Consider the following 11,784-nt stretch of genomic DNA (forward strand, 5'->3'; position numbering starts at 1 on the left):
TACCTTTACTCTTAGTTTCTTACACACTGATAACCCCGGGTTCATCACTGATGACGTGTCCAAGTATCACCGTGAGGTGTATTTGAGTTCTATCACATCTGGCTTTGCCAATGACCTCCAGGAAAGGCTGGATGACGTCCACGAAAAGAGTGGTGACAACTGGAGAGACAGTGGACAGCCCGGAGAGACGGCAACCGAGGTAGGAAAGGCTAGCCCCCTGACCTACAGCTCCCGCGAGGGGGCACCCAAAGCTTGCTACGAAGAACCCTACAAGAGAATACCCCCAGGGATGCCCGAGATGGGGGGAGGATGAGCATCCCAACCGAACAGAATTGCTGGTTATGACCCAAGAAAATGGACAACGAATTACGAGCGCAGTCTGCATATGCGGCAAGGTCTGCAAGAACTCGAGAGGTCTGAAGATCCACCAGACTAAGATGGCCTGCCTCAAGAGGGAACAAGTGAAGCGACGCTCAGGAACAGCAGCTGATGCAACAGTCTTTGTTGTGCCTGCTGCAGAACCTGGTCAGACGGAGGAGGAGCCAGGTCCGGAGTCTCCCCACAGTACCCGGAACCTCCAAGCAACACAAATCCCCCCACCAAGCAGGAAATCTGAACATCGCCGGGTGAAATGGCCTGTTGCGAACAGCAAGGAGTGGACCATGCTGGATGAGGACGTTGACAAAACCCTGGATTGCATTTCGAAGGGTGACGCTGAACAGAAACTCCAAAACCATGTGCTCCCTCATAATGTGCATAGGAGCTGAGCGTTTTGGAGTGGAACAGAAGCAAGGGGTTAGAAACCCAGCAAAACTCAATCGGCGGGAAGCCAAGATAAACCAGTTGAGGCAAGAACTCAAATCTTTGAGATGCCAGTTTAAGGCAGCCAAGGAAGAGGAGCTCACTAACATCATAAGAAAGAAGCTCATCACGTTGAGAAGGGCCGATGGGCACAGAAGGAGGGGAAAGGAAAGGGCTTGGAAGCGAAGTGCCTTCATTGGCAACCCCTTCGTCTTCACTAAGAGGCTACAGGGCCAGAAGCGAAGTGGCCACCTTACTTGCCCTATAGAAGAGATCGACCATCATCTCAATGCCACTTCCCGGCCCAAGTGGTGTACCCTACAAGGACTACAAGCAGTGTCCACGGCTCCTCAAGCATCTGTGGAAGATCTTGAAGGTGATATGGCGGAGAGGGAAAGTCGCCACACAGTGGAGACACGCCGAAGGCATCTGGATCCCGAAAGAAGAAAACTCCAGAAAACTAATCTTGCTGCTCAAAGTTGAAAGCAAAATTTTCTTTAAGATAGTGTCCCAACGACTAACCGAGTTCCTCTTGAAGAATGCCTACATAGACACCTCTGTCCAGAAGGGGGGCATTCCTGGAGTGCCTGGGTGCCTGGAGCATACAGGAGTGGTGACGCAGTTGATCCAGGAGGCAAAGGAAAACAAAGGAGATTTGGCAACTCTCTGGCTTGACTTAACCAATGCCTACGGATCTATCCCACATAAGCTTGTTGAAACTGCACTGACAAGACACCACGTTCTTGGGAAGATCTGCAACCTCATTATGAACTATTACAATGATTTCAGCGCAAGAGTCTCCTCAGGCCAAGTAACATCTACCTGGCACCGCCTGGAGAAGGGCATGATCACCAGCTGTATGATCTCGGTGTCACTCTTCTCCTTGGCCATGAACATGATTGTCAAGTCGGCGGAGGTTGAATGCAGAGGGCCAAAATCAAGATCTGGGACCCGGCAGCCCCCCATGGATGACTTTACAGTGATGACCGCACCTGTGCCTGGGTGCAGGTGGCTCCTTCAGGAGATTGAACGGCTCATCACATGGGCAAAAATGAGCTTCAAGCCAGCTAAGTCCAGGTCTCTAGTCTTGAAAAAAGGTAAAGTGGCCGACCATTTCCGCTTTTCAGTTGGAGGGACAAAGATTCCAACGGTGACCGAAAGACCTGTCAAGAGCCTTGGGCAAAATCTTTGACAGCTCTCTGAAGGATGCAGCGGCTTTGCAGCAGACAAAGAGCGACCTGACTTCTTGGCTCACAGCCATCGATAAATCTGGTCTCCCAGGAAAGTTTAAGGCCTGGATGTACCAGCATGGAGTTCTACCTAGAATAGTCTGGCCTCTGTTAATCTACGAGGTACCAATGACAACGGTAGAGGTACTAGAGAAGACCACCAGCAAGTTATTGAGGAAATGGCTGGAGCTTCCTCGGTCCTTGAGGAGCATTGCCTTTTTATGGCCAATCCACCAAGCTGCATCTCCCTCTTAGTGGACTCTTGGAAGAATTCAAAGTCGCCCACTCTAGAGAGGTAATGATGTACAGGGACTCCGCAGATGGTAAGGTTGCCTCTGCAGGAATTGTTGTTAAGACCGGGAGGAAGTGGCAGGCACAAGAAGCAGTAAGCAGAGCGGAGACACGGCTGAGGCACAAGACCTTTGTGGGTACCGTGGCAATGGGGAGGGCAGGCCTTGGTAGTTTTCCTAGGCCACTCTACGACAGTGCTTGGAGTAGAAGGAGAAGCGCCAATTAGTCCAAGACAAGATCCGTGCAGAGCTCGAGGAAGAACGGCACAGCAAGATGGTCAGCATGTCCAAGCAAGGGGCGTGGACAAGGTGGGAGCATGCAGAAGCTCGCAAACTCACCTGGGCAGAGCTCTGGAGAGCTGAACCTCTGCGAACAAAATTCCTCATTCAGTCTGTATACGACGTCCTCCCAAGCCCAGCCAATCTGCACACCTGGGGCCTAGCTGACACTCCGGAGTGCAAACTGTGCCAGAGGAGGGGCACCTTGGAGCACATCTTGAGCTGTTGCCCAAAGGCTCTAGGGGAGGGACGGTATCGCTGGCGCCATGACCAAGTTTGACCTGGGAACGAAACTCAAGTTCCCGGCAAATATCGTCCCCACTTCACTCCGCCCAGACATGGTGTTAACATCTGATTCAACCAAGCAAGTGGTGCTACTGGAGCTGACGGTCACCTGGGAGGACCGGATTGACAAAGCCAATGAGCGACAGAGGGCCAAATACTGTGAGCTCACCACAGAGTGCCGGAGCAATGGCTGGAGAGCCCGCTGTGAACCAATCGAAATCGGGTGCAGGGATTTGGCAGGTCACTCACTACAGCGAGTGTTCAAACTCCTAGGCATTAGAGGACAGCAGTTGAGAAAAGCCACCAAGAACATCCTTGAGGCCACAGAAAAGGCCTCCAGGTGGCTGTGGATCCATAGGGGGGATCCGTGGTGCGCCACTTGGACAAAGGCTGGGGTCTGATCACCCCCGGCTAGGTCGCCCAGGCGAGGGTGTCTGATGATTAAAAACCCGAAACACCCTATGACCCCGGGTTCATCACTGATGACGTGTCCAAGCATCACCGTGAGGTGTATTTGACTTTTATAAACTCAATTATGTTCTCAGTTTAGTCAACAACAGCATAAAGGCAATTGTAATGAAAGATTATTCAAATTAAATGTAAACTTCACAGACAATGGACTTTTTATTCATCATCATATTCTATCAAATTTGTTATAACTACATTTGAAGATGTTAGTTAACTAGAGCTTGCAGAATTAATCTTATGTTTTACCCCTCCAGCAAAGGTGATTCAACTCATGTTGCAAAAGTTGGCAACACATTCAATTCAACAGCAGCACTTCCAGTGATGAGATGGTTGAAAACAAGAAGCAAGTGTGTGGCTGAAAGCCTGGCTCTCTGTAGCCGTGTGTAGCGTGGCGGCCTCAGTCTGTGTGACGGACACATTGGTGCGCCGCTCGCAAATGTTATAGAGGATGTTTGAGGAGCTGAAGAGTCCACACGCCCTCATATCCCAGTCTATCCATAACAAGAGGCCATACCAGGCCATATTAGCCTGGGCCTGGTTCGTAGTTAGATGAGAGACCACTGAGAATTCCAGGTGCAAGTACACTTTACCCACATTGCCTAGTGTGGATGTAGTGAGTAAGTGAGTGTTGGTGGTGGTCAGAGGGGCCGATGGCGCACCATGGCAGCCTCGCTTCCGTCAGTCTGCCCCAGGGCAGCTGTGGCTACAATAGTAGCTTACCACCACTAATTGTGGAATTTAAGAATAATGCCTTAATTCTGTAAAGCACTTTGAGTGTCTATGATAAAGCGCTATATAAAATCCAATCCATTATTATTAAGAGTAAAAACAGCCAAAAGGAAGAAAAAGCAAGCCGGTAACGCGACATTTCTGTCCTTAAAATGACCTTCTTCTGGCAGGCTTGCTTAATAATACATGTGGAAAAAGGTGCAGGAACAAAGTGTAATGGATGCATCTCTCATGAAATCTGAGCATGGAGTGAGGAATCATAATCTTTGATTTGAGGGGGCAAGACATTTATTCTTGTCCCATCATAGAACTGGCCCTGTTTTTGAAGTATTTATGTTTTGCTGTTATTTTGTTGTTTTGTTTATTTGAAGTCATTTAGTGGCTTTTTGCCAACATATTTTGAGTATTTCTTTGTCGTCAGCAAAAGTGGCCAAAAATGGTGAAAAAGGTGAAATGGAATTTTTAAAACCACAGAAATTGTTTAAAAGTTGCAAATTACAGTGGCCAAAAACGGACAGAAAAAGTGGTAAAAAGGGTTCAAAGTGTCAATATACAGTAAGCCTTTTTACACTCTCCCTCTGTTTCAGCTCTTGTGCATGAGGTCAAAGGCCAAGAGGAATAAACTCCCTATAGCTGACGATGTAAAGAGCGAGTCTGACAGATATTTAGATAATTTTTTCCCCGTTGGAGCACTGATTCTTTGAAGAAAAAAAATTGCGGAAACGTGGTATCGGTCTCCAAGGCAGAAATGCAGAGTTAGCTGCTAAAGCTAATGCTGCACACAAGCTAAAATTTCAGGTTTTTCCGGGCTTTTCAACAGTGATCAATCAGCGAAACAATGCTGTTTCACTTATCGACCTGTCCATCTTGTGCCCTTCCTTCAAATTTTTAGATTGAATTAAAATAATAGCTTAATAAAAAATAATCATGGACCTGGTTAGTGAATGGTGCACCTCGTAAATTGACCTTTTCAAAGTCAAAACTCATAATGTTCTTTTCTATGAAGGTAGATATTTTGCAAAATGTGAGAGCTTGTAGAACGTGATCTGAGCTTGTCTATAAGAAATCACACATAAAATAAATTTAATGTCACAAATGATGGGAAACAATATATAGACTAATATTTACACATAAAATTACAGCTGCAAACTTGTAATCCAACATTTATTTACATGTTTTTTTTTTATTTTCTTACATAAATAATTCTTTACAACCACAAATCTCCGGTTACAACTTCTCCATTCTACCGCTACAGATGTACAAACTACTTTTCTCGTGTGAATCTGCTCTGCTTGGCTTTTGCAACACATTTTGCGAGACGTCTGTAGCAAAACTGATTCGTGCTCGTAAAAATGCCCCCCTCCCCTCCCCGCTCCCTCTTGTGTGAGATTGACCAATCAGAAGCGAGGATTTGGAGACAGAGTGCTGTGTCTTTTTAGCACAGCAGCCGGTGATATGACCAAAACAAAGTCATTTTGATTGTTTGAAAAAGTTTGTTTGAGTCATTTATGAACAAAAATAGTCATGGAGAGTGATTTTCCTTGTTTATATTTAGGTAAATGCTATGTGGAGAATAGAGAGCTGACAGCTGATGCAGTGGTCAAGTGGTTAATGTATTTTACAAAATCTACAATCTGTATAATGTGACGAGGCAATGAAACAATGAACATGTATGTTAACTGTTTCAGAGAAAAGTAGTTGTAACCGGAGAGTTGTGGTTGTTTTTCATTTATGCAAGTAATTAAAAAACATTTTGCAACATATCTACCTTCATACTTTTCACACTCGCTTTACCATCAATAATAACAATGCATGTTATTTACCGTGTAAGCACTTTTCAAAAACTCAAAAACACTTTACAGTTGTTAAAACAACTACAAAAGTAAAAAACATAATAATACAGGAGTAGGAATTAAGCACAGCAGGTCTATTGATTTAATACTACTTCTCCCATCGGTTTTACAAAAGTGCTCGGATATGTGCATCATTATCAGGTAGAGTCCAAGTTCCGCCCACTGGAGACCCAGGAAGTTTGTGTTTTCGTCAACCAGGGCTAACCTCTCTGGAAGCGATGGGACTGCCCTTGCTTCCATACTGCTGCTGAGCTGCTCCCATCGGTTTTTAAAAGGAAAACCCTGGGTACCTCCTCGAGTGTGAATATGTGTAATATTAATAATATGAACACTATTAAAACACTGACAATCTCCAGAAAAACATAACAAAGGCTGTTTGGTTAGGTTAGAATATCAACAGAGTGAACAAGCTTGTTTACGTTTTATACCTCTTGATCTATGACCCCCAAGGTCAAGCATTTGCAGTTCCAGGGTGTGAAAAGGCTTATTGGAACAATTAGTAGGAACAATTACTTTAAACTGGCAAATAATGGGCACGACAAACTGTGAATGTGGTTAAATTGGCAAATAATAAGCATGAAATATGGTTAAAAGAGGTTAAAAGTGACAATAATGGGTCAACATATGAGACATTAGGTGGGAAAAGTGCTGAAAATGTCTCGAAAGTGGAAAAAATGTGCAGAAAAGCCATTGAAATGTGAGAAAAAGCAGTGCAAGGAGCAAAAATATGGCCAGAAAAAGCAATGAATATAGGTTAAAATATGGTAAGTTTGGTGTAGTTGCAGAAAAAGGGTAAAAACAAGCAAAAATTTAAAGAAAATATTCTGCTTCTCGAAGGCATCTGGCGACCCACTTTCAGTGTCTCACAACCCCAAATGTGGTCCAGACCCCAAGGCTGAGAACCCCTGGTTTAAACTACATGAGGATTTTTTGTTTGTTTATTCATCTATTTATTTAACTAGGGAACAATAATGTTGAACTTACTCGTTTTAAAGACACACACACTCACACGCACGCATTGTTGTCAAAGCTGATCAGCAGTTAGGAACGTTCTCCTTCAGTTAGCCTTTCCTCTCCTAAGCACAGGGAACAGCAGCTCACTGTGACAAAGAGGAGCAATGAGTGAAGAGACCTCATCATCATCAAGAAGAGCAGGGGGAAGAAGTCGAGGAGGAGAGCCAAGAAAGAAGAAGGAAGCTCCAAAACAGGCCCTGCCTCTTTAACTTTATTTGTGATAAATGGCACCAACGAAGAAGAAGTGCTCCTTCATCACAGTGATGAAGAGAGTCAGTGAAGTAACTGATAAGAAGAAATATGTGATGAGGATCAGCTGTGATGGACTTGTCAGTGATGGCCTGAAGATGTTTGATACAAATGTCACATCAGGTGGGATTTGAGCCTCCATCAGAGAAAGAGCCTGAGGTAGACAATGGTAAATATGGACGCCTGTAGCATCTGTAACATATTGACAGGAAATATTACCATGAGGAGAGATCTTCTGGAAACGTACAGTTTATCCAAGGCTTTTAATTTACATACATACATACAATTTTGTATGATTGATCAATGACTGTGTTTCCATTACTGTTGGAAAAGCACAGAATCTAAATAATTCAATAAAAAAGGTAATGGAAACACCTGAATTTAGTATCACTAAAAGATTTTCATTCTTGATGTTTCCATATTGAAATGTATGGTTAAAGCTCAATGGAAAGACTTTTTATACAATTATGCATCACAGGACGTGATGCACCTGGTCACATGACCACAGAGGAGATCCATACATTAACATCTACATAGTTACAGTAACATTACAGTTATATAGTTACCCAGTTACAGCTACAGAGTTCCATAGTTACAATTATGCAGTTACAGAGTTACAGCAACAGATTTACATAGTTACAGTTACACAGTTACAGTTACATAATTGCACAGTTACATAGTTGCACATTTACATTTATTTAGTTACTGTTACATAGTTACACAATTACAGTTATACAACTACAGTTACAGAGTTCCATAGTGACATATTTACAGTTACAGATATTTAGTTACATAGTTACTTAACTACATAGTTACAGCCACTTAGTTGCCTAGTTAGTTACCTAGTTACAGTAGAGGAAAATGCTGGCTCATGATTGGTGGATGTTGTCAGATTCTTTTTTTCAGTGGCCAAATAGGGGTGCGTTTCACTTATGCATGCTTTCTTCAGGTAATGCTAAATATTCTAGTATTTGCATTGCATTGCACATTGTACCTAAAACAAATGAGTTTCATATTTGATTTACATTTTTACATCAAATACCTAATATTACTTTAGGAAGTAGATTTCTGAGATTATTTTCAGCCTCTGAGATACAGACAAACTTTAGCGGAGTCATGTAATCAATGTGGTAACACAAACCTAATGTTTGGAATATTGCTCTTTGTGTTCTTTATTCACATTCTGTGTGGATCAGAACCTTCAAACACTTTCAAGCAGCGCCAGAGTCTGAACTCCTGCTGCTTCCTCATGATTCTTTGAGCTCATCATGTTTGATCCACGTGGATAGAGGAGGATGTGACTCCGTCTCTTTGTTCTTTTGCCATTCCAACAATATAAATACAACTTTTGGAGCATTTGTACTTCTTTTTATTCTTATTTGACAAGCTGGTGTTTTAAAGAACTGGTTCAGGTTTCAGGGTTAGTTTCAAACTAAGTCTGCCATACTGGAATCTAGAGCTGGCAACCATCAATTATTTTTGTAGTCGACTAATCAATTGATTATTTTTTTGATTAATTTGACTAGTCATGATTATATTTTCTGTTTTGATGCACATATGGACTGTTATTTTAACCCGCCTGATTAAGTCCTTCCATGTCGCTGTTGGACTGTGACATTTCACAGAGAGGAATTAAAACAATGACTATTAAAAAATGTATTTGTAACATTGTTATATTTAAAATATAAAACATCATTGTGCTTACAATAAGATCATGAACAGATTAAATAATAAAAATGTGTCAGTGGTCTTTCGTATGTGATTACAAAATCTCTACTGGTCCTGGTCACACTGCCCTAAGCAGTCCAGATACAACTGTTTTTTCAAGGTCTCTTCTTAAAGACTCTGTCATTGTTATGCTTAGCGCATCAGCAGCATACAAAACCCTGAGAGCACAGAACAACTACAGATTCATTGGGACACACACACATGGAAACCTCTGAATCCCAGACCGGTCTGTCTCAAAAATCCTGTGTCCGCATCTGACCAGTAATTCTACAAATTGACTCATTCCATTAAAAACTGCAACAACAGTTGGGGGCTTGTCCGGGATCAAAATACATCAGATAATGAGGTAAGTGCGGAAGTTTCCTTCTTAATATTTCAGATGAAAAAATGTGCCTTGCCTGTTAAATGATTGACAAGATAAAGAACTCGTTTTAATTTGTGGTTTTGAAATAGTGGGAAAATTTTGATTTTTTTTTCTTGTTTGAAAACAGGTTTATGTTTTAAAATCTACAACAGTTTAAACTTTGAGCGTGTTTAAACAAGAGAGAAATGTTAATTCCTGTCTGAGAAAAGTGTATAAAGTGTGTGGTGAAGGGTTTTACAGCCTTAAAACATGTATAGTAATTGTAAAAAATAAAGCTGACTACTTCGCAGATTTCGCCTTTTGTGGGTTATTTTTAGAACGTAACCCCCGCGATAAATGAGGGACTACTGTATTTAATTAAATGCCAAAGTGCCAGCTTAATACGCATGCTTGATATGTTGCAAGAAATTAGCAATTAGTACTTGTTGATCGACATGATCATGTGTTATCAAATTTAAGTTATTTTTTGTAGCACTACAAATACGTCAACTTAAAAAAAAAACATTGGGAATGTATTTTTTGGGCTCCAGAAGGTTTTTAATCTCGGTGAGATCAGGCAAAATGGCTCCTTTGAGAATAAAGATTGCAGACCACTGCACTAGACTCATGCATCAGTCGATCAATATCATTGACCTGTTATTGGTCAATCACAGTGACATGATCTTAATCAGTGTTGCCTTATATGTTGCTTGTTATGATTTTTTTTTAACAGAACACAATTGTTTTTATTTGTCAGCTCTTTGTGTATTTGATCCATTTTCTTAATTTAGTTTTGGTATATATACGTATATACGTGTTTTGCTCACTTTGATACATAATGATACATTAGTCGATAATCATTTTACAGATAGTATAAAAATTACAGAATGTATATATGTTTATATATATTTAAGTATACAGAAATAGATTTCTTACAATGACCATTCAAAATTGATTTACACTTGTGAATAAATACAGCAATCCATCTGCAAAGTTTAACCAAATTTACCACTCTTTTATACTATGCTAAACAATCAAAAATTAACTCAAATTGTTGATATTTCATACAGGTGAATTGAATTGAATGCACATCCATCACTTAAAAAGTAATTAATACTCTGAGTAGTTTTTGAGAAGCGTATTTTGTACTATTATATAGTATTTTACTTGTGAAAACAATCATGATTGGATTTTTATTCATGCTATATAAGTTAAGAGTAAAAAATGTTTCTAGAACAGTTAAATTTTAAGCAAAGAAATAATTTGATAAAAGAGGATTCGTTTTATATTGTTGTAGAATTTATTAAAAGACATAGGCATTCCAATGCATTAGATGATATATTACTGAAATTAAAATACTATATGGGACAAGATGACCATCTGAACACAGCCAAAGATGATGTCATCTCCTTAGTGATGAATGAATAGACGATAATATTGAAAGAAACCGTTTCTCTGTTTACCAAAATGTTTGAAACTGAGATAATTTGGATCAAACACACTGAACTTTGGTAACTCATAAGAAACAGAACATAATTAAAAGTAAGAATAATCATCTAAAGTTAACTGTTGGGATCTGAATAACAACATTTACTATTGGTATTATTAAATTAGAAAGAAAAACACCCGATACACTAATTTTTTGCTGGCTTGGAGATTTTTTGCAAACTTTGCGTGTGTGTGTGTGTGTTAAGTGTGTATGTACAGACACATCACACCCCTGTCTGTCTCGTTGCGTCTTCCTGGAGATTAATCGATTTGAATCAGTAACTAGATACAAACATGCGCATTGCGAGTGTACCAATTCATTCAGTGTGCATCGGTAAAATTGACGGGTGAAATCAAGACGCATCGGTCACTGCGTGCCTGCATCGGTAAAATCCATGGTTGGATCAATTTTTTTCATCCATCCATCCATTTTCTGACCTGCTTGTTCCTGTTTTCAGCGTTGTGGGGCAGTTTTCCTGTTCTATTTGATTTTATCCTGTGCTTCCGAGCCACATTGAATGCACCATCACTGCTTCGCGTTTTGTTTTTCAACACCGACTGAAGCCGGTGTCATGTACTGAGTTGGCATCGTACTGAGATTGTATATGCGCATATATGCTCCCCCTAACTCACATTCATCTGAGGCAGACTGGAATCAGAGCTTCAACAAAGCTGATGAGAAAAGTGTCAGAAATAACTTTGTCCAAGGCGGTACTCTGATAGCTGTTATAAAGCCATAACTGATGCCAGATCTGTTTTCAAAAGTGTATTTTATTTCATTCTTTAGTTTGTCTCATGGACATTGAATATGACTGAGTGAGGGTCTGTTTACAGCAGCTGTGACTTGTGACAAATAATAGTGTGCCTGTGTCTTTGCACAAGCAGTGGTGAAAGATCTACCGTATTTTTCGGTCTATAAGGTGCACCGGATTATAAGGCGCACTATCAATGAATGGGTCTGACTGGGTCTATTTTCATACATAAGGCGCACCGGACTATAAGGCGCACCAGTTTGTTATTATTATCAT

General features: G+C 41.1%; 1 pseudogene; it reads left to right on the top strand.

The window, feature by feature from the left end:
* Nucleotides 1–735: 735 nt before the first annotated feature.
* Nucleotides 736–3,322, top strand: LOC114465614 (uncharacterized; annotated as a pseudogene).
* The last annotated feature ends 8,462 nt before the right edge of the window (nucleotides 3,323–11,784 follow it).

The sequence above is a fragment of the Gouania willdenowi genome, chromosome 6, assembly GCF_900634775.1.
Source record: "Gouania willdenowi chromosome 6, fGouWil2.1, whole genome shotgun sequence".
Classification (NCBI taxonomy): Eukaryota; Metazoa; Chordata; class Actinopteri; order Blenniiformes; family Gobiesocidae; genus Gouania; species Gouania willdenowi.